The 27,797-nt window shown below is 39.8% G+C and overlaps 1 pseudogene; it reads right to left on the minus strand.

The window, feature by feature from the left end:
• Positions 477-27,797, minus strand: LOC110257843 (annotated as a pseudogene).

Below are 27,797 nucleotides of genomic sequence, written 5' to 3' on the forward strand. Positions count from 1 at the left end.
GTTTGCAAAAAGTTCTTTAAGGAGGAGGACTTCATGTGGGGAGAGATTGGTCCCATTTAGACCCAGGCATAGAATCAAGTGGCATGAGAACGTAATACTAGTCTTACTATGAAGAGGAGTTCTCATTGCTTCATCCATCATTTTTAATTTTTCTGACTGTGAACCATCATACTTAGAAGGTTGGTCTTCATATGTGTTAACATTTTCTTAGAAATACTTTTTCTTTATTATGCAATTAATAGATGTTCCTTGTAGACACATTAGAAAATATAAAAAAGTAAAAAAGGAAAAAAAATTGTCATCATCCCACTACCCAAAGGCATCCATAATGGACATTTTAGCCTATATGTTATATTTTTGTATTAGATGTATTTAAGGTTGTATATTATTGATATATAACAGATATGTGCTGATAGTGCAATATTGTATATAACTGCCTTTTAATAATATATCAAAAATGTCATTTCATGGCAAAAAGTATTCAACTTTTTCATGGATATGAAATAGTTATATAGTTATATAGAATTTTTTTAGGTATGGAGTTGAATCTGTGCATTGCTTTAGGTAATAAGGGCATTTTAACAACATAAATTCTTTTAATCCCTGACCATGGACTATCTTTCCTTTTTTTGTGTGTCATCTTCAGTTTCTTTGGACAATATCTTCTAGTTTCCAGTGTCCAGGTCTTTTACCTCAGTGGTGAAATTTATTCCTAGGTAGTTTATTCTTTCTGTTGCAATTGCAAATGAGACTGGTTCCCTAATTTCTCTTTCTGCTAGTTCATTGTTAGTGTATAGAAACACAACAGATTTTTGTATTGGCTAACGTTCTATTGGTCAAAACAAGTCGTAAGTTCATTACCAAGGTTAAGACACACGGGAATATACTCAGTCTTTGATGGAGGAAGTGCAAAGTCACATGGCAAACCTGTGGATACCAATAAGTCAATTGATCACTTCAAAGATTAGATTACATTAACCTCCTTTCTGAGCTTTTCATTGTCCATTTCTCTTCTCACTGAAGTTCTTCTCTTTAGAACTCATTCTTAGCATTTAGTTGAATTTAGTCTTGAATTGTTTGTTTCTTAATCTTTTCTTCAACTAAATTGTAAACAACTTAATAGGGAACCCCTATCTCATGTGGATTTTTTTTTGGGGGGGGGATTAGGTTTTATAACTTCATTTGATGATCAGCAGATGGTTCTTGTCAACATTAACTGTCTGTAGACTTTTAAAAGTGGTGACAGGTACATAGGGAACCAACCAATGTATAGAGTTTACTGGGTGAATCTTGATCCTCTGTATGTTTCCTGGACAGCTGTACATGGATATAGCATGTGACATTCCTTTTTCCTTTGGCCCAGACGGCTTTACTGAGCCTAGTGTCAGTATGCACATCTGCAGTTGCAAACTTCTGGATCCTTTTGTGGCATACTTCTTGAAGCCCTCTATATGGATGCACTTATGAATATTGATGGTATAGTTTCTGGTCATTACTTTGTTGTTGGCAGGATGGTCCTTCTTCTTCTCAGTTCTTTTCAGGAGATGTTCTGCTTGGCCCGGGTAGGAAGAGCTTAGGCCTTTTTAGTATTTCTTGCATGTCCTACAATACTGGTGAGCACGTATGCATATATTAGATACCAACAAAAACCTAAGTGATGTGTTTGTAGAAGTCACATAAGAAACGTTTCCTGGAGAAAAAAGAAATCTTATAGTATAGTATAATTGCTAAGATCTGAATCTAAGATTCTAATAAAAGGTAGGCTATAAGCATACAACACCTTCTTAAAGAATTTGGCATAAACTACCCTGCCCAGACCTTTTTCAAATAAATACAAATTGGAAAGCAGAAGGAGTTGTATGTTTCTGGGCTGCCTACTGCTGTAATATTAACTATTTCTGGTATAATGGCAGGCTGTCTCCTCTATAATCAAAGGAAAATGTACAAATTGACAATTCTCCCAACTATTCAAATATCTCTTAAAAATAAAATTGGTGATAAGTAACAGGCATTTTGCATGTGCTGGTTATTTTGACCTGATGGATTTGCACATTTCTTAACAGCATAAAAAATAAAAAGTGCTGCTTATTTTTAAGTACAAATCTTGTGTGCAGCAAACAAAGTCAATTTTTTTTATTTAATCATTTATTTGTTTGTGCTGTTAGAAAACCACTTTGCAACGAGTGTGACGGAGAATACTTATTAGGCTAATAACAGCAGAATCATAGAAATGAGGCCTGTAGACAAATCTGCTTCTAGAAAATAAAGTGGCGTTACAGAAGGTTAGGAATCCTTAAAGATCACTGGAGGCCAAGGGCTAAAAATAGATAAGCACCATGGAAGAAAAAAGTGACAAGAAAAAGGAAACATCAAGAAACCACTGACTGTTTAGGATAGCTATTTTGTCTCTATTCTCTGTTGAAAATTACTAAAATTTCATTAAGATACATTTACAAATTCTTCCAAATAGATCATTTTTATTTTGCACAATGTCTAAACTCCTATGGGTTTTTTTTTTCACTTCAATAGATGTAATTGTTGCCAAAACTTGGCCTCTGTCTGCTGGTGCTGAATGGAAATGTGGAGACAGAATTTTGGGTGAAGGAGAAAAAGATAGCTTTATTGCTTTGCCCGGCAAAGGAGGTCACAGCAGGCTAATGCCTTAAAGACTGTGTCCCCCTTGGGAAAGATTAGGAGGTGGTTTTATAATTTGGGGAGTGGAAAAATAGCGCCATAGATAAGGATCAGGGTAGAGGCAAGCTTGCATTGTTTTTCAAAGCTGGTGTTTAGTGGCCCCAGGACTGGTTCTGGTGGTCCTACTTGTTCCCAGAATGAAGAACGCTTCATCAAGTAGTTCTTTGATTTGTTGGGGGTTTTAGTTCTGCAGAAAGGCGTAAACATATTGTTGTGTATATTCTTTGAGGAGGCACCAGGACCCTACCCCCAGGTTGCACTGTTGTCTCTTGACTGTTCCTCCCTGGTCTTTGCATCCCCTCACTTCCTTCATTAGCAACTGTTTGAAATTATCCTTTGGAACTCAGGGAAGGTCATGGAGGCTGAAGCTTATTCCCTAAAAACAAGAAGTGGAGGACACAGAAAGGCATGTGTGCCCAGGAGCCCCACAGGGCCCTTCTCAGTTACACAATCACGCATACACCCCTATGCATATGTATGGGCCTTTGCCTTCTGTAATGAAACTCATCGTCAAATCAAAAGTACAGATAATTAAGTAAAACATGTTCATATGAGTAGTAGAAACAAAGGTGGTTGTAATGGATAAAGCTGATTCTTAAGTATAATAAGCTTCCTATATCCAAGTGGAAGGTTTCTAACTATTAATATTGAAACATCCTCACATAACTTGGGAGATAATGCATTGTACTTTTTTTGACTAAAATGCAGATGTTTAGATGAGCATTTTGTTCCTAAGTTCCTCTAAGGTTTTAGCGGCATCTTAGGCACCATGTTTGGTCTTAGTGAAGGTATCTAGTGTGTGTGAAACAGGAAGGCCATGGCATAAGACCAGACAGTTTTATTTTCCTACAGATATCTCCATGTTTTATCTATCCTGCCTGTCCCCCAAATCCCAAAGGAACCCCAGGACTCATGTTCTGTGTTCTAGAAAAATACATGACAATTACAAAAAGGCTATCCTTTTTTTGCCTTCCTAGGACTCTAGTGTTCATAGTATCATTGGCCCCAAACTGTAACTCTCACCCTATTTTGAAAGTTGGTAAGAAATAGTCAAATATATTTTTTCATTAATGTATCCCTTTGTCCCATGTATCTGTTACTATCTTTCTTCTTCTTTTTTTTTTTTTTTTTAGGGCCACACCTGCAGCATATGGAGGTTCCCAGGCTAGGGGTCAAATATAGAGCCAACGCCTCTGGCCTACACAGCAGCAATGCAGGATCTGAGCCTCGACTGTGACCTATACCACAGCTCACAGCAATACTGGATACTAAACCCACTGAGTAAGACTGGAGATGGAACCTGCAACCTCATGGTTACTAGTCGGATATGTTTCCGCTGCACTACAACAGAAACTCCCTATCTATTACAGTCTTGGAGTTGCTTTCATACCCTTACCAGATCCACAGATAACTCCAGTCTCTGACTCTCAATCTTTGGGAGTTTGACTGGGGGCTGGAATCTGCATGGCACATTGTGCTAGTCGGCTCAGGCTGCCTTATCACCGTATCACAGTGTGGGTAGCTTTAGCAATGGATGTGTGTTTGCTCACAGTTCTGGAGGCTAGAAGTCGGAGATCAAGCTATAGGTTTGTTTGTATTGAGGCCTCTCTCCTTGGTGTGTAGAAGGCTGTATTCTCACTGAGTCATTACTTGGTGTTCTTCTGTGTTTGTCTTTGTCCTTATCTCTTCTTATAAGGACAGTATTTATATTAGTCATATCATTTTAGCTCAGTCACTTCTTTAAAGGCTCTATCTTCAAATTCAGTCATATTTTGAGGTACTAGGGAGATAGGACTTCAACATATGAGTTTCAAGAGGACATAGTTCAGTCCATAACACATCTTTTGCCAGCATAGTGCAAGAATCTTTAGGCCACTTGATCTGTAGAGAAAAATCTGTTTCAAGTCACATTTTTTTTTTTTCCTGAATCACAACACTGTAAGTATTTGTGGTTCAACATATGGTTGGCAAGCCAGAAATGCCACAGGGATTTTAAAAAGTGTTTGAGGTATTCAGTAGGTAATCTGATCCTACTGGACAGCCAGCCTGAATTTCAAAACTACACTCACATTGAATAAAGGTCAGATTTTTTTCCCTCCTGCTCTCCACCCTGTACAAAGCAAGATGGAATTATTTGGGTGGAAAAAAAGAATTGTGAGTAGAAGAATTAAGGAAAAACTCCAGATTCCTTTTCTCATACTCTTCCAGGCTTTCATTTAAAGCATCATAGACTTTTTTTTTTTTTTTTTTTTTTTTTTTTGGTCTTTTCTAGGGCCACACCCTGGCATATGGAGGTTCCCAGGCTAGGGGTCCAATCGGAGCTGTAGCCGCCAGCCCATGCCAGAGCCACAGCAATGCCAGATCCGAGCCACGTCTGTGACCTACACCATAGCTCACGGCAATACCAGATCCTTAACCCATGGAACAAGATCAGGGATTGAACCCACAACCTCATGGTTCTTAGTCGGATTCATTAACCACTGACCACGATGGGAACTCCATAAAGCATCATAGATTTTTTTTGGATTTTCCAAAGATCTGTTATCACAGTGAGAAGGGCATTCCATAACACCTTTATCATATAGCATCTCTTTTAAGTGAATTGCTACAAATATCTGAGATGGCACATTCCCTCCTGCTCTGTCCCTCCCTCCCTTCCTCACTCCCTCTTCCCTCCCTTTCCTCTCCTCACCCCACCCCACCCCATTACCTTAAATCTATAATTCCCTACTTCACACATACCAGGAGGCAGGGTCAGCCTCAAGTAAACTGATTGCTAATGCAATTCATTTACCAATCAGCTGTCTGTGATGACTCTGAGTCATGTGATGAGGACAAGGAAGTTAATGAGGACATGAAAATGAGGAGAAGCAAGGAAGGATGATGATGAGTTAAAAAAGCACAGGAATGAGAAGCCCGGGGAAAGAGGGCAGGCTGTGACCTGGGTCAGGGGCACCCTGGAACCCAGAAGCGAGGGGAAAAGTGAAAGTGTCTCCCTGTGCCCCCCAGTGCATTAGGATGCAGCCGATCACATTACCCAATTCGATTTTCTGACAAAAATCTCAGTTGAAGCAAAAATATTATTCTGAAGAGAATGTGTATATAGGAATGATTATATGGTTTGGGTATATTATTTCCTTGCTGTAAAGAATATATTATTTATTTATAGAAGCAGCCCAAGCCTCACACGGTTTCCCCAGGTAGGAGGGATAATTTAGAAACAAAATATTAGAATCTACCAACATAGAAGGCCTCAAGGTTGTAATGAGGAAGATGCTTTTTTTTTTTCTTTTTTCTTTTTTTTTAAAGCAGAATGCAAAGTGCCAATGTGCTGTCACTGGGGATAACTGTCGTTGTTTGCAGGTCATGGTGCTTGGTAAACTGGTCCAATGCTATTAGGAAGGAATTATAGAAAGCACATTTGTTTTTCTGCTTCATGGCCAGAAGTAATTTTAATAGATTTCGGAATTTTGTCTCTAGGCAAACCAGGAACATATGGAAATCATTTTCCGTTGTTAATAATTTTGTTGCTGATGGGAATTGCAAAGAGGATTTATTTTAATCATTTTAGGACTTATTAAAGGGACATAGCTGGGAGCCTAGAGGATTAAGTACTGCAGGTGAGTTCACTAGCAGGCCCAGGTGAAGCCAGGATTTATCTGTCAGGAAAAAACATACCCACCATGATTGTCCCAGTGGCATGGGTATTAAAGGAACCTGGAAACCCTGCAAGGTCAGAAATCAAAGCCTGGTGACAGAACAATATACTAAAACACCTCTCCTTGTTCAGAACGTTTCTTCAGCAAAGTAAAACACAGTAAAGCAGCTGAGGTCCTGGGTCTGTCTCTGGCAGCTTAGTAGAATTAATATTCCATGATCCTGGATAAATTTCTTCACTTTTCTCTACCTCAGTGTCTCCGTCTGCAAGAATAACAATAGCAGCTACCTACCAAGAATAGGACTCTGAAATTCAGGTAGGATGATACATGTCAGTCTTAGAGCATCAAGCCTGACACAGAGCACATGCTCAAGACATTATAGATATTCTTAATTAATATTGCTATTGCTACACTTAAAATCTGTATCTGCTTCATTATGCATGTTAGAAAGAGATGCCCAAACTTAACCAATATCGAGAAAACAACAGCCCTAGGCCTTGAATTTTGATAGTATACCTTGCAAAATAATGAATCTGCAATTTGGAAAAGAGAATTTACGACATTTGCTGCATAGAAAAATGTGTGCTGTTCTAATGCTCTCTAGTTCTTGTACTGGCGAGGTATCAATTCAAGATATATTGTCATGCTTTGTTCATTTTATTTTGCTTGTACCTTTGCTTGTACTCAGAATATTGTCCTTGTCTAAATAAAGGTTTGTGGTATTTTCCTTGATTATTTTTTAAATGTAAAGTGTATGTGATCAGATTGAGCCTTTTTTACTTTTATCCAGTCTGCTTCCTAAAATTAAATATCTGTAACCTTTCCCTTGAGTAAGCAGGGTTCTTGGGGTGTAATTATAAAGCAACTTTATTTTTGTCTCCTAATATCTCTTGAAGTTTATTCTGTGGGGCTGGTTCTTTTGTTAGCCTTTGATGAATTTTAAGGGGAGTCCCTTGATTTTGATGGCCACTTTTAGGTAATAAAAGAACCCTCAATCAGTAGTAAATTTGTCCTGTCAAAATACCACATTCCATTCGAAGATAAAGGTTCTCTCTTCTTCCAGTTCACTAGCTGTGGGCTGTTTGCCAGTGGGTGGGTGGGTGGGGATTCTGGTTGGTTGGTTCTTCTTAGTCTTGCTCTTGCTTGTTAATCCCTCTTGTTCCAGAGCAATTTCAGACCCATCTAGGCTGAGAGCTGGAAGAGGCAGAGGGTAAAGAGGACAAGAATATTCTTGCTTGCCTGCCACCATTTGGTAATCTAGCATCAGTACTCCGTGGTTCTAACTGGTGTTTAAAGTTACCTTTTAGGGGCATATTTATGGGTTCATCAGAGACCCTGGGGCCCTTTTCCTCTCTTCATTTCATTCCCAAAGGTCTCTGACTCTCCGTTTTAGTTCCTTTGGTAGGGCTCATGCTTTGCTGATAGCCTTTGGCTGGATAGCTGGTTTCTAACTCCTTCCTTAGCACCTAGTCATCTGCTGGCACTTTGAGCTTCTATTTGTCCCTTTAGTGGACTCTCTTGAACAAGACATGAGATAAACGCCACCAAATCGCTCATGTGTAGACTACATTTCTCCTGAATAATTCTAGGAATGCACATGACCACCAGTGAAGTGATCTTTCAGTCCTGTTTTAAAGCAGCACGCTAGCCATATTCTGGACCCTAAAGAGGTCTGATGTTTAGTCATTGTCTTTCTGCACCTGCCTGAGAAATGGGTGAAACTTTTCAGGTGGTCTCAGTATATTTCTATCCCTAGGTTTGGGAAAAGCCATCAGAGCAAATCAATTTATTTTTCCACAGTTCCTGTAACTACTTTTAATCTTTTTATATCCTCAATTTGGGTGTGAGGTTGAGTAGGTTTTCTTGGACTCTTAACTAAGAGTCATTGTATTATTCTGGAAAACACCATTATTATGTGGGTGTACCACATGACCGATTGCTTTATTTTCAACTCTATTATAACTGTGTACCATGTCTCATTTCCCCCCTTTATTTTATTTATATTACCTCATGGAAGATATATAAATCATTGTGGTAAAAAGCCCATACCATAAATTTACCTTCTTAAACCATTTTTAAAAGCTTTAAGTAGTTTAGTAGTTAAGTATATTCATATTGTTACTATCTTGGACCGCATTTTAAATATCTCAATGTCTGCTGAAAACAATCCAGTTTTTCTGTAAGTTTACTTAATTTTTTTAAAAAAGCATTTTGATTATAGTATTGGTTGTTAGATACTTACTCAAGCTTCTTCCTATCAGGAGAACTGGTATCAGGACAGACATGGCCAATAAGGAGACAGACTCTTAGGAAAATTCAGTTCAGTAACTACAACAGTGCCAAGCCTTGTGGAGACTGTTGGAAGGAGAGGTCAGAACAGAAACAACTCTTGAAACAGCTTAATGAATCTCTTCCACTCCACATCTACCCTCTCAGCATAACTTGAGTATTCTTAGTCTGCCTGTTAGAGAACCAAAGTTGGTCCACTTGCTGTGCTCAGTAGAGAAGATCTACTGGCACCGGTTGTGGTAAAGGAAAATGCAGCATTTATTGTAAAGGTGCCCATGATACAAGGAGGGTGGGTGGCTCATGCTCAAACCCCCAAACTCCCCAGTGGTTTTGGGGGAGAAGCTTTTATAGGCAAAATTTTTGAGGGCAGGGGGTCTGCAGGATATGTGGCTTTCTTCTGATTGGTTTGTGGTAAGGTAACAGGGTGGTGCTTCAGGAATCCTGTGCTCAGCCCATAGTTACTGTCTCCCACCTGGGTGGGTGTAGGGGGGTGTTCAGTTCCTGTAGAAGAACTCAGAGACGGTTATATTCCTTGAAGAGGAACCAGGACTTAGCCCAAGACTGCACCATTGTTTCTTGACTACTTCTCCCTTGTCTCTGCATCCCCTCCCTTCACTGATGAGAAACTGTTTGAATCTGTCCTTTGAGACTCAGGGAAGGTCATGAAGGCTGAATGAAGCCCATTTCCTACAAACAAGAAACAGAGGACATTTTTTGAAAGGATTGGTACCTGGGAGCCCCGCAGGGTCCTGTTTCGTTTCATTCCCCCCTTTTCTTTGATATTCCTCAATCTTGGGGTTGAACAGGTTGTTGGACAAGGGAAGGAGTAATGTTTTGGACACAGAGGTTAATCATAAACACAGCAGAGGAACTCAGTTTTGGGGGCGTCAGTTTCGTGCCAATGTCTTTATAAACTGATTGTATCTGCTTACTGTCTTCCTTTACCTCGTGTAGTATTTCTTCATACATCATAGTTTCTGGTTCCTAATAATTTCTCTTTACTGTGTTATGGCTCTGACAAACTGTTCAGAACTCCATCTGATCTTCACACAGTAAAATTCCTCATTCTCTTGGTATTGGTATTTCCTAATTTAAATTTTCACGAGAGGAAATTGGATTGTCCTTGCTTATCTTTTCATACCATGTGGGTACTGTCAGTCAAAGGATTGACCATACTTGGGTCAAAATGTGTCTGCAGATAGCTGCCCTTTGAGCAGAGGCTAGGGGAAGGTGGTTACTGAGAAGGCATCCTGGGTATAGCAGGCCACAAGATTAATTTTATGTACTTAATAAAAATGCTTTGTATACGTGCTTAAACAGGTAAGTATTTCTTTATTCATTTTTTTTTGTAGCATTTGGCAGAAAGCAGAAACTCTTAGAGGAGGAGGATGCTAATAAAAGCTCTCTGAGAACAAAAATTGAAAAAGTGCCTCTGAGTTTCTGATTGTAGTGGACTTTTTTTGAGGGAGGGGCTGTTTTCCTGGTTTGAGTTCCCCCAGCAGGAGACCCTTAGACAAAAATGCTATTGCAAATAGTTGATTTGGCAGACAATAATAGCAAACACTGGTAAGGGAAGAGAAGAGGTGAGAGAGGACAAAGAAGGCAGCCAGTAAAAGTGCAGTATTAAGTCATTCCCAACATGGCTTATTGCAGTGGTTAATTCTGGGAAATGGACAGTGCATCTCAAAGTCATCTCAAATGGGCACCTGGGAAGCTGGATATTTATTCACCAACTCCCTATGGATCATCGATTGAGGGCTGTTTTGGGGCCATTAATTCTCTGGCACTTCTGGCCTGCCATGGGCATGGTTTATAGCTCCATGTCCAATAAAAAGCCCTCAAGCTGAGTCACAGGGGTTTGCAGTCAGCAGCCTTCAATGTGCAAGGGTGAGAGCACAGAGGCCATGGGCAGGGCACTGATGGCATTTACTCCCAAACCCCTTTCTATGTTGTCCTTTCTTGAATGAAACCTGGTTTTATTTATGTATTTATCCCTTAGGCAAGGTTACCTTACTAAAGCCCAAGGGTAAATCTGGATTAATTTTAGCCATTCATGAAGATTCCACTTCTGCTATTTGGTGTAGGTGTGGACATGTGTTTCAATGGGGTATGAAATGTAAGGTGAGGTCTGCTTGAGGGGCTGTGAGAAAATATTCTTCTTTCTTAAAAAGAGATCCATAGGAAAAGGCAGCATTGTATTTGGCACTGGACATGTCACATATTATGTGTCACTTGGAAATGTGAGACCCATCTTTGTACCATGAGCCCTGAATGAACCAACCCTACAGTTGTCCTACCTTGAGATATCTCAGTTTGAGAGATGATAGCTTTTCCCAATTGTCTAAATCATGCTGAATAAAGTTTATTTTTACCTGCCATCTAAGACATCCTAATTAGTACAAAGATAAAGTCTTAAGAACAAGATCACAAAGCTCATTTTTGAAGTTTATTAAAAGATTGTAGGATAAGGTCAATATGCTGTAACAATTCTAGCTCCCTTTGTACAACCCTTACACCCTTTTAATCATAGAGACAACATTCCGGGGGTTTTGCTGATGATTGGTCATGAATTCTAGAACAACAGTTTCTTCAATCTCAAGCTTTGATTCCATGTTGTTTTCATATAATGTGATTAAATGAGAAGTATGCATAAAACATATTTTCTACATTCTGAGGTACAGTGGTTGGCTTGAAGAAAAGCACAGGTGAAATTGGTTGAGCTGCCAACTGAACTAACAACTTTTTTCCCTGAAGACTGTTCTTGAAAGAAAGGCTGACAGAAAAAATGATGGCTACCCAGAACTGGGTATTTGGCTATTTCTCATAAACAAATGAACTGAACATAGTACCTCAAGGAAAATGGTGGACAATATTTGTTGCCAATGATAAAATTTGGGCTTTCAAGTCTGATTTTGATTTTTGCAGAAATTTTATTCACCAAGGTGATAGCTTCTCAACACTTAAAGGCTCCTTAGATGAGATTAGTGGTGATATTAACTAATGTAATTTGAAAATACTGTATAATAAAATGTGTCAATATTTGGAAGATCTGCCTAACTCAGTGAAGAAAATGTTTTTCAAATGAGTGATACATAACATAAACTCATGCATAGGCAAAATAACAATTCAAAGCACAAGATAGACTAATGGATTTTAATGTAACAGAGTAAAAATATGTTTGGTAATACAGTTTTAGGTTCCACACTGAAACTAACGTCTAAGAAACTACCATTTGTCGAGTTTTGGTATAGTGTCAAAAAATAATATCTACAATTATCTGAAAAGATTCTCAAACTAATCCTCCCTTTATTAACCACATATCTGGGTAAGACCAGATTTTCTTCATATACTTTGACTAAAATAGTGTATCACAACAGATTGAAAGCTGAAGCAGGTATAAGAATCCAGCTGTCTTCTATTAAACCAGACATTAAAGAGATTTGCAAAAATGTAAAATAATGCCACTCATCTCACTAATTTTTTTCTTAAAAATGTGTAATTTTTGGAGTTCCCTGGTGGCTTAGTGGGTTAGGGATCAGGTGTTGTCACTGCTGTGGCTCTGGTTACTGCCGTGGTGAAGATTTGGTCCTTGGCCCTGGAACCTTTCCATGCTATGGGTGCAGCTGAAGAAAAATGTAATTTTTGTTAACATGTAATGGGGCTATTATTTTTAAATGAATTAATACTTGAAAGTTTCCTTTTAATTCTGAACACAGCAGATGTTAGTAAATATAACCCATATAAACCAAAGCTCTTTGGAGGTCATCAACTTTTCTTAAGATTTTACAGGGTCCTATGACCAAAAAGCCTTGAGATTATTTTTGGAGGGCATAGTAGAAAGGGTTCAGAGCATTGAGGATAAACCAAGAGACTTGGGTTGATAACTGACACAAACAGAAGTAGAGGGTATGGTGGGATTATGGGTTTTTTTTTTGTCTTTTTGTCTTTATTTCTATGGCTGTGCCTGCGGCACATGGAGATTCCCAGGCTAGGGGTCTAATCGTAGCTGTAGCCACTGGCCTATGCCAGAGCCACAGCAACACGGGATCTGAGCCGCATCTGCAACCCACACCACAGCTCACGGTAATGCCACATCCTTAACCCACTGAGCAAGGCCAGGGATTGAACCTGAAACCTCATGGTTCCTAGTTGGATTCGTTAACCACTGAGCCACGACGGGAACTCCGGGATTATGGTTAATGATCTTGAAATAAAGAATGATGGAGAGGTTAGTAGGAAGGAGGAGCTGTGGGGGATATTTCTAGAAGCAGGGAAGTTCTGGACTCCCTCTTGATCCCTGTAGAAGGAGGAATGGAGGTCAGTGGAAGGGAAGAATAGATCTGGGGTGATGTCTTTTTTTTTTTTTGTCTTTACTAGGGCCGCACCCGCAGCATATGGAGGTTCCCAGGCTAGGATCCGAGCCGCATCTGCGACCTATACCACAACTCATGGCAACAGCGGATCCTTAACCCACTGAGCGAGGCCAGGAATTAAACCTGTAACCTCGTGGTTCCTAGTTAGATTCGCTAATCACTGAGCCATGATGGGAACTCCTGGGGTGATGTCTTATTGCATCCCATGTAGTCATGGTTCTGGATGTTTAAACTAACAATAAACAAAAGAAAAACAGGGATGTTTCTAAATTTGAGGGAAGAAGACTTGATGGAATTTTTGCTCTCCAGGAGGTATGTGACCTTTCCTAGGAAACCAGGAAGCATATTGGTGTGTCTGAATGAATGCATCTCAGGTTGTTGGGGAGAACCCTGCCCAGTGTGCTGAATATTGAGTGTTCCAGATGTGCTTCCGCTATCTAGACTGCACCTAAAAACTGAGTGATGGGGACCCTTAGAATGAGTAACAACATTTTACTGAAACTGAAAATCCTGACTTCTGAATTCAGAATCTCCAATGTCTAGCCCGAGCCTTGGTATTGCACCAATTTTAATTGTAGAATAGGTCATCCTTGCTCCCTAGATGATGTCTTGCCTTTTTGACATTTAAGTTTCAAAAGGTAGGCTGCTTCTTAAAAGAAATCTTGTTAATTTTTTCCCAGTAGAAAAAGAATGATGGGTTAAAGTAAATACATGCTGTCAAGCTGTCAATAATTATTTAATGCCACTATGAACAAGGAATGATCCACATCAAATTGCTCTGAATGAATTAGACAAAGGCAGAAACTACATTTGCTGAGTTTTGCGGTAGTCACATTAGTACATAATTATAATATGTAACATAATAATGGAAATTTGAGACAGGGAGGTGGGCATAACCACTACCAAAACCAAGTCAAAAACAATAGGTATGTTTGAGTCAATTATGAGCAATAATTTTTACTCTAAAACCAGTTGAGAAATGGAGAAAAGGCTGTTACCTTACTGGAAAAGGAGGGACATCACCAAAGAAGCTAAAATTGATGGATGCCTCCCCTGTTCCAGATCCTCTGTATCCTTCAAGAACTTTTGAAGTTTTTTTTTTTTTTTTTTTTGCCTCATGTTTCATAGATGAATAAACCAATATTGAGGGGAGTTCCCGTCATGGCTCAGCAGAAACGAACCTGCCTAGTATCCATAAGGATGTGGTTGGCTCCCTGGCCTCACTCAGTGGGTTAAGGATCTGGCTTTGCCATGAGCTGTGGTGTAGTTGCAGACACGGCTCACATATGGTGCTCCTGTGGCTGTGGTGTAGGCTGGCAGCTGCAACACTTGGATATGCTGCAAGTGCAGTCCTTAAAAAGAAAAAAAATTGAGGAAGAATTCCCCCAAGATGAAGGATTTAGAAGGTTGCACAACTGAAAGATTCAAGCCCCAGATATTTTTGTCTTTGAAGGCCATTCTTTTTATGACTCCTTAGAAACTCCCAACTCAGAGCCTCTAGAGAACGCACCCATTAAGTGTAGGGGAATGTGAGAGAAGACCATATTGCTGCAACTATTGTTTCTATTTTATATTGCCTAGTTTATTAAAATAAAGTTCTACTCTCCATTTTTATTGTTTCTCAAAATAACTGAGGAACAAGTAAGGAAGCTGTCTTTAAGAAAACAAACACAACTCTGGAGGATTTTAGGGGAAGACCTTCCAAATCAGCAATATGGCTGCTATTTGCTCCTTTGTCCATTGAGCCAAATTGCTACCAAGATATCCAAATGGGTACAAAGACCTCATTTTTGCTGCCTCAAAATAGATGAAATAATAACAGAAAGCAAAGCATAGAGAATTGCTAAGCTGGAAAACACCATCACTCTCAAAATAGACATCTGCAGGCTACATAGCTCTATAGTGTGGGCATCAGAGAAAAGATTCCTCTTCAATGACGCTGAGCTCCATGGAAGGAGGCACAAGGAGTTTAATAGTGGCTATGATTATCATTCTTTAAAGTACTCTGAGGGTAGGTCCCAATTCTTAACTACTTACCTAATTTGCTGTCATTATGTCATCAGCCTTCTCCTCTTAAAATTACCCACTCCACTTCGAATTTACTTACTATTCTGTTCTTTTTTTGTCTTTGTAAAGTTCCCACAGTGCCCTCAAGTAGGTTTTCTCCTGGGCACAGTTTACCCTAAGTTAGATCACTTGTTTTGTGTCTTGGTTTCCTTTTCCCAGGGATCTGCTGGCCATGGGAGCCTGCCACATACTACTTAAGCTGAACTTGCTGACTCTCCTCTATGTGAATAAGACATGGTTGCATCCAGTGCTGGACTGTAGTGTTTTCCTTGACAACTCTGACAGCAAGATAGCAGTGGGCAGAAGTATTGGGATTTCTAGTCGCCAGAACAGGCAACAGATAGCACTTGCTTGACAGGTCTGTCTTGACCACTGATGCTACTGTTTTACTTGCACCTTTCCCCAGTGCATGCATCTTTTCTCAACACCTACTGGCTCAGGGTTGGGTGTTGGGACTGGCTTCCCGAGTGGAGATGATGATCTTCCTGGTGGGACTTTTGCCTTCTTTTGTAACTCTTCCTCTGGAGCTCATGTCATCTAGCTGCCCCACCCAATGCTTTTCTTGTTGCTGTCCTTAGACTCATTGTCCATGCTATCATCCATTGGATATTTGATACCTGACTTGCAGCATTATTTTCTATCCTGTGGTAATATTATGTGAATAAGGAAGACCTATACAACATGTAGATGTCTTCCTATCTTGACCTCTGTGCTTCCCTGAACTTTGGTTCCATCCCATTCACCCACCTAGTCTCTTGAAGATAACCTCTCACCACCTAGAATTGTTTCTCTTCTGAAATCTTAAAAATGTGCACATCTTGATTTTTCACTATGCCCTGTATAGTTCTTCTAGTTCTCTCCTTTAGTTTTCGTACCTCCCATTTTCTTTGGTCTCATTGAGACCTTTAGTTCCATGATCCCTCTAGTTTATTCCCAGACCTTTTATGATCCATCACTGCCTCCACTCTCTTGCCAATACTCTGATCATCTTGCACCATTGATCCATTGCATTCACTGAGTTGAAACAAACAAACAAAAGCCCAACAGCCCTCTCTGTCATTGGGCTTTTATGTACCCCTAGACATGATTGCTTTCCCTTAGCCTGGGGCTGCTGCAGATGCATGATTGTCATCCTTAGCTGGCTGTCTGCGCTGATTGTTTCCTATTCATGTCAGCATCTGTGTACATCTCCACTCTGCTCAAACCTAATACTGTACCATCTCTTCAGTCACTTTGTATACAATTCTGCCAACCACTGTGCATCTCACAAGAGAAAAAGAAACCAACTTCTTCAGCTTCTGCAACCACACCTAACTGTATGAAAATTTTTAGCCTGCCTGAATGGAAGGTATTCCTCTCACCAAAACTAAGCTTTTCACTCATTCTCTGAAGGCCAGTATCTCCTGACTTCTTAGGAATCACATTTTCTGATACTTGTCTGCTCTCCTGTGCCCCATCTTATAAACTCAGCAAAAACCCTGAACCTTTTCTTGACAGTTTGTTCCCTTTCAGTCACTATACTCTTTGCTTCCTTTCACAGTCAGGCTTCATCATGACGTTACTTGTATCTAATCGCTTCACTTCCTTATCTCCTATGAAATCCTCAACCCACTGAGACATTTAAAGTTGTTCCTAGAGTTGGTTCTGATCTCCTTAGGCAATGAAGAGAAGACAGTATAAACAGGGACACTGTGTTCAATGGCTGTTAAAAGGAAATGTCTGTTCAACAAAAGAGAAGAAAAGGTCCTGCACCTACATTTCAAAAGGAAGTGGTTGATTAGAAACATGATTAGAGAGGCATTGATCAAGATTATAGGTATTATTTTAAAGAATGTGAAGAAATACTCTGCATTTGTATCTATTGTTTCAGCTGGCAACTGGACAACCTTGAGTGTAAGATACAGTGTGCTAGTGAGGGCCCTCAAAACAACCACTTTGTGCTTTAAAGAGGCAAGCTACCTCCGTCACATCTGCAGGTGGGACATTTTAATTGTGAACATGGAATAGCCTACTAAGTATGTAAAATCTCCCCCACCTTGATTGAAAAAAATCAGAATACCAGTAGAAAGGAAAGGAACTTCCTTAACAAAAAGTTGTGAATTTGTAACAGTTCATAAAAACATGGAATAGATACTGAAGAAAAATGAACAGGGATTATCAGTTGCCTGCAGCTTAATTTCTGATAACAATGACTCGTGTGTGTGTATGTGTGCATGTGAAAATAAGATCTTCCTAAGAACCTTCAATATTTATATTTTTTTCCAAAATAATGAATAGTATATGACTCATAATTAAAGAGCTTGAAGTGGTACATGTTAAAATTGTAGGTGGAAGTGGCAAAATGTTTAGGAAGGAAGGCTGACTAGGGTTAGCCATGGCCTTGCTCAGAAATATTTTTGGGGTAGGTGCACAAAAAAATGGAGCCAAGGATCAGGATGCCAGTTGATTAAGATCCTGGGAGAATAACTGTCCCAGCCCTGGAATACAGTGTCTGTGTCTGTACCTGTGGTCACTTCAATACATGATTCAAAGTTGCTAAGTGAGAAATAAAGCTAAAGATGGTGTCATGGAAAATAGTTTAGAGGAACAAATCTTCCTACTTGAAGAGCCACTTTACTTCTGGAATTGGGATATTGGAAGTTGCTTGGCAAATGCTTGCTTTGACAAAGCTGTGTACCCATTGTTGATGTTTTGTATCTATCCATCATCTTCATTTATGCTTCATTTGACGTTCTGTAAATAGCCACTTTCTCTTTGTGTCTCTAGGTACCAGTACAGCAGTCTTCGAGGCAGTTCTGGCAGTCTGACATATTCCTGGGTTGCCGGGAGCAGTAGTGCTCAATGCTGGCTTCACGTTAAAAATCACCCAGAGGGCTTTTAAATATATCAATTTAATCAATTAAATCAAAATCCCTGGGATTGGGGCTCAGGCTTTGACAAGTGAAAAAAAAAAAAAAGACCAAAAACCAGGTGATGCTAATGTGTAGCTAGGGTTGGAAGTACTGTGCTAGGGCCTTGGAGAAGGCTGCTTACTTAACCTTTTTAATCTGGTTTTTCCCCCCAGGACTAAGTTAAGCATCTCTGTAGCACTTTTCTTTCTGTGTTTATTTTCAGAAGGCAGTCTTTGTCTGAATTTCCAAGTATGTCTTTGTAGCCTTAAAGAACAGTCAATAATAGACAAATGCTATACTTTAAAATGATTTAACTTTGCCAGGTTAGGGCTTTTTATTGCTCTTTCTCAATAGTTGAATGTGCAGTGTTTCTCAACCTTGATTGCATTTGTCTGCACTTGACTGTGCCTGGGGAACTTTAAAAAATACCAATGTTCTGGTAGAGTTCCATCCCCAGAAATTCTAATCAAATTGGTCTGAGGCCAACCTGGACATTGGGATTTTGAAAGAGATTCCCCAGGTGAGAGTGTAATAGACCCTTAGTGGAAAATTCTTGGGAGTTCCCATCTTGGCGCAATGGAAACTAGTCCGACTAGGAACCATGAGGTTGCAGGTTTGAGCCCTGGCCTCGCTCAGTGGGTTGGGGATCTGGCATTGCCATGAGCTGTGGTGTAGGTTGCAGATACGGCTCGGATCTGGCATTGCTGTGGTTGTGGCATAGGCCGGAAGCTGCAGCTCCACTTGGATCCCTGGCCTGGGGATCTCCATGTGCTGCGGGTGCGGCCCTAAAAAGACAAAAGACGGGGGTAAAAAAAAAGGAAAGAAAATTCTTGTAATTTCAAGATGAGTAAACTACATGTTAGATAAATGATATGCCTAATCTGTGGTCAAACTGAGGCTGAAAACCCAGTAACTCCACTGGCAGCCAGTCAGCCTTGGCTGCGTGTGGGAATTGCTTAGGATCAGAGAGCTTTAAAAAACACTGATGCTTGTGCCCTAGCCCTAGCCATTATGATGTAATTAGTCTGCCTTATAGCTGGGGGTTCAGGACTAGCAGAGGCTTTCCTGGTGATTCTGATACATAGCAAAGATTGAGAGCCACAATTTAGTTTGGCCTAACAAACGTATGCCTCTTTAGTCAGTTTGAATAGTTTAAGTCATATTAAGTCCTTCATGTGAATTTGATGTAATAGAGCCTGCAGTGACCTAATAAATCTATAGTATATTCTTGCTTCCTTTCTCCCCAACCACAACATATGTTAATTTCAGAATTAAAGAACTAAACTGTGGATATTGAATGTGAGATGGAGATCTGCAGTTCATTATTTTCAGTTGCTTATTCTTCATAACTCTGTTACTGAATTGTTGCTTCCTTTGGTCTGAGTTCTTTTGTTGTGTTGAACACAGGTTTCCAGAGGGCAAACCCAACTTTTTCGACTTGCTTTGTTGCCCTTTTAACACACATACCTATCTTTTCATATTTCAATTGAATTACTAATTATCTTGCCAAATTTCAGTTAAGACTTACATAAACAGTTGCTGATTATATTCTTACTAAGGCTGACTCTCAGAACCCTACTCGCCACACTTAGGAGTACAGGTTGTAGGGGAGGAAAAGATTTTCCTCTACCCTTATAGGTTCTTTGGCTGGTCTAATAATTAAATTGACATAAAACAGATTAACAGGAGAAAAACAAATTTGTTTTTGGGAGAATCCAAAGACAGAGACCCAAGGGTAAGTCAAGCAATTGAGGCTGATACGCCATCCTGAGCTAAGGAGTGGGGCAGAGACCTGGGGCTTCAAAGAGAAAGACAATAGGGAGTTCCTGTTGTGGCTCAATGGGTTAATAAGAACCTAATATCCATGAGGATATGGGTTAGACCCCCGGCTTCCCTCAGTGGGTTAAGGATCTGGCGTTACCGTGAGCTGTGGTGTAGGTCGCAGACGAGGCTTGGATCTGGTGTTGCTGTGGCTGTGGTGTAGGCTGGCAACTATAGCTCCGTTTTGACCCTCAGCCTGGGAACCTCCATATGCTGTGGGTGCAGCCCTGAAAAGAAAAAAAAAAAAGAAAGAAAAAAAAAGTATAATTCACAGGACAATAAGAAGAGGAGCAGATGTGTGTCCTGCCATACAGATAGGTCATTTGGATAACAAGTTGGCTATGGTAAGAGCTCTCTCTCTGAGCCAGGTCCTCTATCTACATAGAAGCAGTTGAGGGTGAGGTAAAAGGCTCTTGCTGAGTCTTTTGGGCCTTAGCTGTCCTCTGCTCAAAGTAATCCACATGGCAAAGTGGCACATTTGGGGGAGGCTCATTCTGAACCCCTTCCAGGTGAAACCAAGTTGGATTTAGGTCTCCTTTTTACCTGTCTCCCGGGGAAGAGAAAAGGTCCATTATACCATTGCTAAGCACGCTTTCCAGAGACTGGGCTCCTTGTTTTAAAAAGAGCCTCTTCTGAAAGGAAAACTCATGTGTTTAACTAGTGACAATAAAGTAGAGGAGGATATTGATTTTTTGAAACCAACATACAATTAGTTTTTATTACAGTTCAACAAAATTGCCAATATCCTTCTTAAAGAAAGCATTTTAATGAAATTGGCATCCTTGCCAGAGAAACGGTGCCAGTTTTTCATTTGCAAACAGTTGCCACTGGGGGTCACCATTACAATAGCTAAGCTTTGCCAGCTGTTGGAGCTGTGACTGCAACTTGCCTGAAATGAGGAGGAAAATGAGGGAAGGACCAATATCTTCTTTTCCTTAGTATCTCAGGGAGGCATTATTCAGATACAAAGATAAATATTTGTGTTTTGTGGCTAGGATGCCCACCTGTGATAAGAAAGGATTCAGTAAATTGCCTTGTCTGTCTAATGCATAAGACAGTTCTTCATGGTTATGGCTCATCTCTGAGGTCTATGCCGTTCCTCGGAAAGGGTGATCAGTATGCACTTCTCTGCCCTTCTTGTTTTTCAAAAATTTAACTAGGATTTGTCTGCAGCATGGTTGGAATCACTCAGCCTTGTTTATTTTATGAGTACCAACCCTTATGTTATTAGTCAGTACATTGTTTATGCCTACAAAATCCCTTCAGCTGTTTGCTTCTTACATATTAAATCACTGCCACTGTCATTACATAAGGGACATCTAATAAACCAAAGCCAGGGTCCCCTAGAGTGGGAGTCAGCATAGGACAGACTGGGCTTTAGGACCATGGGCTGAGCGAACCTTGCAGTGTAGACACTCAAGGTAGCAGCCCAAACAGGAGAGGGGGTGACAGCAGGTGGCACTCCTGATGGGTCTTAAACAGGCTATCTTAACTATATGGTGGCCTCCGCTCATGTTAAACTTCTCCTAAATAAACCTCCCCTTGCCATATAACCCTCCTGACCTTCGTTGTTTATTTGGTACATTTAATCAACATTTTTGGTACATTTAATCAACATTTATGTAACATTCTCATGGTGGGAGTCATGGTTAGGACAATGCATAAGACAAAATTATTAATGTTAGGTCCAGTGGCTTGGGTTGCGAACTAGGCACACAGCTCAGAAGTACCTCCTCAGCCCCTGGCACTGTCCTGAAATTTAGGATCCTTTTGAAACAAGGGGCCCTACATATTGATTTCACTTTGACCTGGCAAGTTATGTAGCTGGTCCTGACTGCCTCGAAGAGGTTCACACTGATCAGGGAGATAAAAGAATAAAGTCTAACCAGTAATAGAAGGCTAAAATTTTTTTGGCAGAAAAGAAACAGATTCACAGACTTTAAAAAACTTATGGTTACCAAAGGGGGCAGGTGGGTGGTGGGTGGGAGTGATGCACTAGGGATTTGGGATTGGCATATGCACACTGAGATATATAGAATGATTGGTCAATGGGGACCTGCTGTATAGCAGAGAACTCCACCCAGGATTCTGTGTTAATCTATGTGGGAAAAGAATATGAGAGAGAATAGATAGGTGTGTACATATGACTGGATTACTTTGTTGCAGAGCAGAAATGATCACAGCCTTGTAAATTAACTATACTTCAATAAAACTTAAAAATAATAGTAGGCTAAGATTTAAAAAATGATTAGCTCTATGAACACAATGCTAAGGAAAGAGGAGTATTCTGTCTGCAAGGGAGAAGAGTGACTCTTGGAAGATTTTATTCATGATTCACTTATTAGCAAGTACTTACCATGTGCAGGGCACTGCTAAATGGTTCAGAGGACTCAAAAATAGACTGGCCATGAATCATGCCATCCATCACAAGCTAACTCAGTGTATGAAAAACATATATAGGGCCAGGATGGGTTTGATATCATTCAGCAGGACATGTGACTGGGGTGGAATATTTATGTGAATAATCCATCTTTCCTACATTGATGTTTTCTTTTTTAATCTATTCCACACAGGTATGCCAAACTGATCTTTCTAACAACTCCCCTGCTAACTCCCTTAGACAAAAATATTCATGGATCCTCTCTGCCTCTTCAGATAAAGTCTAGACTCCCTGAGCCTGACACTCAAGAAACTCTGTAGTACAGCTTCAGCCTTCATTGTTAACTTAATGCTTTTTTTATTCTCTTGAGTGGTTCCTTCCACTCTGACCAAATTGGGCCATTTTAAGTCCTAACGACTTAGTTCCATTTTGCTATATAAAAAATTACCCCCAAATTTACCATCTTAAAACAAGAAAGCACTTGTTATCTCCCCATTTCTGTGGATTAGGAATCTGGCAGGAACTGTGCTGGATGGTTCTGTACTTGATTTGGCACAAGTGAGAAAACAGGAGAGAGAAGCTGACCATGTAGAGGGAAGCTGAAACAGAATCTCAGACATAAATGGGGTCACATCTCTGGAGAAAGGGGCAAAGGTGCTACCAAATTCTCAGACCTCTTGGCTGAGTTGAATCACCCTCAGTAAAACACCTCCTGGCTATGCAGTGCTGGGTGCAGACATGGGGATCACTGAATGGGCTATGGAGAAGTGAGGGCTTGGAGTTATTTTTCCCACTTCCTGTTGGAATATTTGGATTTGAGCTATTGATAGTTTAATACTGTTCTGGCTTTTATTCACTCTTGTCTATAGGGTTAATTATACCATTAGGTCTATGAATATAGAGTGATTAGAACTACTACCTTAATAGGATAGCAGCAGAACTCAGGGAGAAATGGATATCCCCTGAGAGTCATAGACTCTGAAACCCACGAACAGTTTTCACGTTGGTTCCCAAAGCCCCCTCTTGGATGAGTGACTATCATTTTACAGAGGAAAGCGGAGAATATGTTTTCACTTGTTCAAGGGTCAGTTTGAATCTTTTGGTTAGGGCTCATTTTTGAGCTTATATGTCTACGAACAACACTGTTTTGTTCCTGGCAGCAAGAGAAGGTTGAAATGTACTAGTGCTATTGGGAAAGATCTGATCAGATCCAGGAACCATAGGCATGTCATTGGGAACTTCACATGGACAGGAGCCATGAATCATGTACCCATTAAATCAACTTTGATTTTTTTGTTTTTGTTTTTTTGTCTTTTTGCCTTTTCTGGGGCCGCTCCCGCAGCATATGGAGGTTCCCAGGCTATGGGTCGAATCAGAACTGTAGCTACCGGCCTACACCAGAGCCACAGCAACGTGGGATCAGAGACACGTCTGCGACCTACGCACAGCTCACAGCAAAGCCGGATCCTTAAACCATTGAGCAAGGTCAGGGATCGAACCCGCAACCTCATGGTTCCTAGTCAGATTCGTTAACCACTGAGCCACGACGGGAACTCCGCAGTAAATCAAATTTGAGCCCACTTAATATATCACTAAACCTGAATTTTTCCATCTAAGCCATGAGGATATTATGATACTCATCAAGAAAACCCAGAGGCAGAGGGAGAAGAAAAGTTTTGGGAGGAGAGGCAGAGAGATGCTCTTCTCTCACACAAATGGGGCCTTAGGGATTATGGGCTTTCTGTCCCTGATCTTGGGTATCTGTCTCTCTATATTTATCTTGAATGGGTATCCTGGGAGAAGCTTGTTACCATGGGACTAGAAGTGAAGATACATTTTCAAAGGAGGAGGTAGCTTTCAAATATGACCTGAAACTCTTGCAGTGTTCTGTGACACAGCTCTTACGGCCCTGCCCTAGTTAGAACTCTGGAAATGAACTCAGTTAGTTGTGGATTAGGATGATGGAGTTGCAAGGTTAGAAGGAATCTCAAAGGGCATCTTGTATAACCTGTGTCTGAGTTTCCTTTACAAAGCAGCCTCTGTCAGAGATAAGTCCACACTTTTACAAGATGCTAAGTGACAGGGAAGTTTTGCTGCATGGAAGTCCTGCCATATATTGAACTGAAATCTTTCTTCCTGTAGCTTCTCCTATGGTCCTTTGGGATCATAATGAGACAATTGAATCTCTCACAAAACAGTTCTTTAAATTTTTCATACAGCATGATTCCTAAACTCAAATCACCTAGTACATCTGTTCTCTTGGTGAGACAATGAAAAGATCAGAAGATGTTAACTTTCAAACCTAACCCTGTTTAATAAGGTATGACTCTCCTGTCTGTAACTTACATGCCTCTGCTTCTATTTCTGACCCCTACAGTCTAGTTTCAACCTGGCAGCTAGAGTTGACTTTATTTTTTTAAACTAATTATTTAATTAATTTTTATTAGAGTTAGTAGTTAAAATTTTTACTGTAGTATAGTAGGCATATAACATATAGGGGGTCAAAGGCACAAATTTCCAGTTATTTGAGTTAACTTTAATAAACTGAAGTTAGATCATGTCATTCTTCTGCTAAAAACCTGTCATTGGCTCCACATTTCACACAGAACACAATATAGAGTTCTCATAATGGCCCATGAGTCCTGTGTGGTGATCTGTCCCCCATTACCTGTCTGTGTCCGCCTTGCCAGCCCCCTGCACCATCCACATGGATTGCCTTGCTGTCTCTGGAACATGCCCCCATATGAGGATCCTTTCTCTAGCTGTCTCTCTGCCTCTAACGTTCTTCTCCCAGGTATCTCCTTGATTTATTCTTTCATTTTGCCCTAATCTCACCCTTTCAGTGACACCCACACTTCCTATCCTATTTCATATTGCAAACTGCACTTTGTGTCTTGTTCAATTTTTTTGAACAGTGTCTTATAGTTTTCAATGTACAAGTCTTTCACCTCCTTGGTTTAATTTATTTCCAGGTATTTTTATTATTTTTGTTATAATTATAAATGGGGCTATTTTCCTAATTTCTCTTTCTGCTGGTTTGTTCTTAGTGTATAGAAACACAGCATTTTTTCTTACATTGATTTGGTACCTTGCAAATTTACTGTATTTGTTTATTATTTCTTCTAATACTTTTTGGTGGTGTCTTAGGGTTTTTTATATGTAAAATCATGCCATCCACAAATAGTGACAATTTTACCTTTTCCTTTCTAATTTAGATGGCTTTTGTTTTGTTTTGTTTTTGGCCACACCTGCAGCATGTGAAAGTTGCTGCTGTGGGTTGGGTCACAGCTGTGACATGGGTTTGGTCTCTGGCCCTGGAACTTCTGCATGCCTCAGGCACAGCGAAAAGAGAAAAAGAAAAAAAAAGGTGATTGCTATGATTTCAGTCTTCTAGAATTTATTGAGACTTATTTTGTGTGTCAGCATATGGTGTATATTTGTGAATGTTCCATGTGCACTAGATAAGAATGTGTGTTCTGCTTCATTTGGATAGAACGTTCTATATAAATCTATCAAGTCAATCTGGTCCAATGTTTCATTTACGGCTACTGTTTCCTTGTTGATATTCTTCCTGGATGATCTCTCCACTGATATAAGTAGAGTGTTAAAATCAAGTCCGCTATGATTGCGTTGCTTTCAAATGTTCCCTTTAGGTTTGTTAATTGCTTTATGTATTTTAGCGCTCCTATGTTAAGTGCATATATATTAATAACTATTATATCTTAATGAATTGTCCCCTTTATCATTATATGATGTCTATATTTATCTCTTGATAACATTTTTGGCTTGAAGTCTGTTTTGTCGATAAGAGTATGGCTACATCAACTCTCTTTCGGCTGCCATATGCTTAGAGTATCATTTCCCATCCCTTTACTTTGAGCCTATGTTTTTCTTTAGAGCTGAGATGAGGTGGAGGCCGACTCCATCCAGTTGGGTCTTGTTTTTAATTCATCCAACCACTCTGTTTTTGATTGGCGAATTCACTCCATTTGCATTTAGGGTGATTATAAATATGGACTTAGTATTTATTGATAAATGAGGACTTAGTACTGACATTTTATCTAAAATTTTTTTGTCTTAAATTTCCCCTTTTTATGTTGTTGTTAGCAAATTGAAGTAGCTGCAGTTATTTTTACTGCTTTTTCCCCCTTTAACCTTTTTTAAACATTTGATTATAGCATAATCTATTTTGATAGAGACTTGCAATTTTCTGACTGTCACCTTACTCAAAGTTTTGTGTACTTCTTTTTGTTTCAGATCCTGTCAACATTTCTTGTGAGACAGGTCTAGTGTTGATAAACTCTCTTAGCTTTTGTTTGTATGGGAAAGTCTTTATCTTTCATATCTGAATGATAACTTTGCTCGATAGAATATTTTTGGCTGACATTTTTTAATCCTTCAATATTTTGAGAATGTTATTCCATTCTCCTGGCCCGTAGAGTTTCTGCTGAGAAATCTGATAGCTTTGTAGATTACCATTCTTTTTTTTTTCCCCTGGCTACCTTTAAAATTGTGTTTTGACATTGATTTTTGACAGTTTTAATATAATGGGTCTTGGAGGTCGTTGTAAGTTGAGGTAGTTAGGTGCCCTTCTAGCTTTATGGACTTGTATATGTAGTTCTGTCTCCAGGTTTGAGAAGTTCTCAGCTATTATTTCCTCAAAAAAACTCTGTGTTCCCTTCTTCCTCTCTTCTTCTGGGATATTCATGATCTTAATGCTACCCTTCCTAATAGTGTCAAATAGTTGTCATAGAATTTCTTCTCTTTCTCCTCCTTCTCTGCCTCCCTCCTCACCTCTGCCTTCTCCTCCTCCTTGTTTTTTAGACCTTAATTCTTTCTCCTCCTATGTCTATATCTTTTCTAGAATTCCGTCTTCAAGCTCACTAATTCTGTCTTCCATATGGTCTGCTTTATTTCCAATACCTTTAATGCATTCTTCATCTCATTTATTAAATTCTTCAGCTGAAAAATTTTGTTTGGTTCTTTTTTAGAGTTTCATTCTCTTTGGTAAACTATTCCTGCTGTTCATTAATTTTATTCCTGAGCTCATTAAACTGCCTTTCTGAGTTTTCTTGTAGCTCCTTCATGACAACTATTTTGAATTCCCTATCAGAACGCAAAAAAAGTTTGGTTTCTGGAGAATTGTCTTTTTCTTTTTGTGATACTGTGTTACTATGGTTCTTCATGGTGCTCAATGAGTTGTTTCTCTGCTGGTACATTTGAAGTAGTGAAGAGCTTTCTTCTTTAGGTAAAACTTAAAAAGTTTTTTTTTTTATTATAGCAATTCAACAGGTTAGTAATTACAGCCCTTTCTTTATTTTTCAAGTACGCAGCACTATAGCATGAGTTTTGACTTCTCTTACCTGAGTTGTCTCTGGTTATATTTGAGAGTGAGCTCTTTGCGTCTTCCACCACCTCTGTCAGTGGTATTTCCCAGTGCTCTCATTGTTGGTAGTTGTGCCTCTGGAGTCCTTGGTGTCTTGCTTCTGCCAGTGTTGCTGGTGTTGCCACCTGGGGCATTGTGGGTTCCCGTGTCATGTCTGGGGTCTCCTTGGCTGTAAGGTCTGCCACAGTGAGGGTAGAAGGGTAGGGAGAGAGCCAGGGTCATGGGTGTCTGTGCCAT

The sequence above is a fragment of the Sus scrofa genome, chromosome X (genome assembly GCF_000003025.6).
Source record: "Sus scrofa isolate TJ Tabasco breed Duroc chromosome X, Sscrofa11.1, whole genome shotgun sequence".
Taxonomy (NCBI): Eukaryota; Metazoa; Chordata; class Mammalia; order Artiodactyla; family Suidae; genus Sus; species Sus scrofa.